The sequence below is a fragment of the Megalobrama amblycephala genome, linkage group LG2 (assembly GCF_018812025.1).
Source record: "Megalobrama amblycephala isolate DHTTF-2021 linkage group LG2, ASM1881202v1, whole genome shotgun sequence".
Taxonomy (NCBI): Eukaryota; Metazoa; Chordata; class Actinopteri; order Cypriniformes; family Xenocyprididae; genus Megalobrama; species Megalobrama amblycephala.
Window position 1 is genome coordinate 40,413,434 of NC_063045.1, and position 4,500 is coordinate 40,417,933.

Sequence of the window (4,500 nt, forward strand, 5' to 3'; positions counted from 1 at the left end):
TAGTATTTAACTGAAAACATTCAATGGCTAAATTACAGCCTACACACATTAAATTTTAAACCTGTTATTATTTTAAGCATTAAATTAGGTACATTTTGGGTTGACACATGACAACTTATATAAAAAGATATAAGTTCATGCTCTTTTTCTTCGCTGATTGATTGTTGATAGGAATGCTTTAAAGCCCCAGTCCAGACCTAAACCCTGAAATCTGATTGGCTGTTGAAAACATTCTAGAAAGAACAATGTTGATCCAGGAACATGCTCTTGGCAAAATTCACTTAACACAATCAGTAAGGTATTAAATTTAAATCACATCCCATCTCATTTTAATATTATTGGCATCAATGTTTAATGAGACACAAATGTTCACAAATTACTACCCAAGATCATAATTTATTGGGTAGGCTACTTTCAATTGTGTAGCTGTCCCGAACTCTAACCCCTACATTTCAACTTTTGAAAATGATATTGAAAGAATTTTCACACTTTTTCCATTGTTTTTAAAAATATCTTTTAGATTTTTTTTTAAAAAATGTGAAGTTCAATATATATATTTATATAGAGATTAGATAGATAGATAGATAGATAGATAGATAGATAGATAGATAGATAGATATTTTTCTTACAAAAACGCATGGTCGTATGGATTACTTTGATTATGGATGGATTCACAACCATTATTGTCACGTTTCCGCCCACTGCTGTTTCCTTCCACTCCCCACCTGAGGTCTACTCTTCACCATTAAGACTTTTTCATTGCACACATTCAGTCACTTCACTCTGGACTACATTTCCCACAATTCCCCAGCTAGGCACTTATCACACACTCACACCTGTTTCCCATCAGTGACTCTTTATAAGCTGCACTCAGACACACACACATTGCTGAGTATTGTTTAGCCTTTGTTTGTGCCTTGTATTCGACTTTGTCTCCATGTTCTTTGTTCCCTGCCTTGCCTTGCCTGTGTTTTTGACCCTGGACTGATCCCTTGTTTATGATCGCTTGCTGCCTGCCTTGACCATTTGTCTGTTTTTGGACTACTCTTTGCCTTGCCTCTCCTGATCCTGTTTGCTGGTGTTTGACCTCCTGCCTGTTTGACTATGCTCTCTTTTAATAAAGCTTGCATCTACCACCCTGTCATCTCGATTCCCAGCGTTACAATTATAAACCTTGGAGGACTAAGTCATCTAGGATGGCTTGAGGGTGAGTAAATCATGGGATAATTTTCATTTTTGGGTGAACTATCCTTTTAAATACCAATGTAGTAGGGTCTACCTTTTTTTTTTTTTTTTTTTTAACAGTTTCATTTTGATAAACATGACAATATAACATTGCGACTACATGAAAAGAGCTTGAGCTGATATAAAAATACAGATTTGTGAGCATTAATGGAACTGAAGGTGTGGGAATAAACACGAGACATATGTGATCTTTGTCATTTGGTGAATCTGGCCAATCATAAAACAGCTGTGTCGTCATCAGAGCTCGTGCAGCCGCTCTTGAGAAGCTACACAGAATGAACCTGCCAGCTGCTCTTGAATCACTTTTGTGGAACTTTGATGCCATTCATCACAGTCACATAGCGTCAGTGCTGTCTCAAGTCTGACAAAATTTCTAACTGGCATGCACTGCTTCAAGTCAGAAGCCGATCAGCCTGCACAGCACTGCAAGTAAAACAAAGCCTATTGATAACATATGACACATGACAAGGGCAAGATCACTTGACTACAACATAATGCAAACAAGGGAAGCACATGGCTAACAGGAAACATGACAATAGGTTTGTTCAAGATGAACTACACTAGCCTGCCACTGGCTGGCGAGATCTGCCAGTTGTAGGCGGGGGAGTACAGAGTCATCATCAAGTCAGACACTTCGTGCTTTCCATAGTGTGCTGAACCAATGAACTCCAATTGATACGGTAAAAACGATGCCATCGTTACTGTTCATATCACTGTGTATCAAAGAGAGACCGGATACTTGGTCAAACCATTTCAGACACTGAGAAATGAGATGATGCTGCAATGTATATTATGAGAAAATTAGTGTTTTTTTGGGTTTTTTTGGACCTTGGATGCATGTACTGTAAACCTATCATGAGAGTCCTCCAAAACAAAATTAGGAGCATATCATTGTAGGGGCACTTTAAATTGATCAAAGGTGACTTTTACACTGTGACAAAAGATTTCTATTTATTAAAAGGGTAATCCACATCCAGGCACAGGTCATACACAAGCAAACAGTCAAACAATGATAAAGTTCAAGGCACAGGCAAAAACAGGGAAATCCAAGGAAGAAGAAGAAAAAAAAAAAAAGAAAAAAAAAGAACCAGGACACAAGAAAAACAGGATACATAAGCGCTGTAATGAGTAATGCAGTCAGACACATACAAGACTTAGCCATGAATGACAGAATTGACCAGACTTACATAGGGTGAACAAACAAGGTAAATGAGACACAGTTGAAAGCAACGAGTGCTGATGAGTCCAGGTAGTGGATTACGGGGAATGAAGTCTGTAAGAAAATGACAACAGTCTGTGATGGAGTGCCCCCTGGTGGCTCTCAAGGGCACTCCAGCTGGTGATCGTAACAAAAGGTGCTGAAAATTTCATTCATCAAAATACAAAATTCATCAGAGGAATAAATCACACTTTAAAATATATTACAATAGAACAGTAATTTTCAATTAAAATAATATTTGCAATATTACTATTTTACTGTATTTTTAATCAAATAAATGCAGCCTTGTGAGAATAAGAGACTCACTTCAAAAGCATTTTAAAAAGTATGAGATGAAACACTAAAAATAGCAATTTGTCCAACTGTAATAGAAACAAATTAATTGCTGATGTTTTATATAATAAACATTCTTGACAATAGCAACAAACATAACAATTGAAAATTCAACAGATATATTTCTTAATCATAATAAATTTACTGAAACAATATTTCATATTACAAAGATATCCAGAGCATATAACATATATAAGATGTTGTGTCTTGTTGACTGCTAAAACGTTAAATCACAAGGTACAGCCAGGAACAGTTTTGGTAACATTTTGGGGACTGTTTAATCATTATTGAATATCTACAGAGGAACAAATGAGTAAGCATATTATTATTATTTCTATATATTAGCATTCTAATAACTGCTATTAACTAACAAGAAACTCAGATTAACTAATTAGTAAGTAATAGCACTCAGTTAAATGAGGTAGTTCACTATTAGCAAATCAATAAATGTTTTTTGTTGTTGTTTTTTGTTTTTTCATACATCCCAGATGACTGCTAAGAACTTCTATAAAGGTTCATAGTTACATTAATTCTAAAGTAAAGATCATGGTAACCAACTAGTAATGACTCAAGCATAAACAAATCCTTCAGAATGAATTACTGCTTATTTGGAACAGTATTCTAAAACATGATAATTTTCTAGTAATGGCTGAAGTCATTGTAAGCTTTTGAGGTTTTTGTAAGGTTTTAAACAGTTCTGATGAATTTGGTAACACGTGAGCTATTACTAGTGGGTTACCATGATCTTGACTTTAGAATACTGTTCCAAATAATTAGGGGCTGTTTACATGACACCATTTTCAATTAAAAACGGAAAACTTTTTAAGCATTTTTTGCCGTTCATTTACATGACAATGCCGTTTTGGTGGCCTGAAAATACAAACTTTTGAAAATGGGTTTCAAAGTGAAGTTTTTTTTGAAAACGATACCGTTGTCATCTCAGTGTAAACTGCAAAAACGTGAATCTGTTAAAACTGTGACGGCATTATTTCTATGAATGTGCGAGACTAGACCGATTTATTAGCCGCTATAGGAAAATAATGAGAAGAATATCAAAGTGCAGTAAACCTATATATATCTATATATATATATATATATATATATATATATATATATATATATATATATATATATATATATATATATATATATATGGTGGATACACATGCACATTTGATGTGAGTGCTCTGTATAATAATGTGTTTGTGCCGGTGTGTTTCTTTCTTTACAAAGTGACATCATCAACTTCTTATCTGGCATGCGTAATACAGCGTTTTTAGTCATTTTGATGGATCGGTGTGAACGGGGATAGATTGGATAACATTGTTATCTGTACAAAGAAAAAAACGTTTCCATTTTTAGTACATCGTTGTTGTTTAAACGTACCCTCAGAAGGATGTAGTAACGCTTGAGTCATTATCAAATCCTTACAAAAGCCTCAAAAGCTTACAATGACTTTAGTCAATATTAGGGATTTATCAGAATACTGTTAAAAATAATTAGTAATTCATTCTGAAGGATTTTGGTAATACCATGATCTTTACCTTATAATTAATTATACATTATGCATTACTCTCTTTAATTATGAACCTGTATAAAGTAGTACTTGGTAGTCCTCTGGGAGGTATGAAAGAAATAGTAGTTACTGATAAGCTAATAGTGAACTACCTAATTCAGCTGAGTACTATTACTTACAATGATCA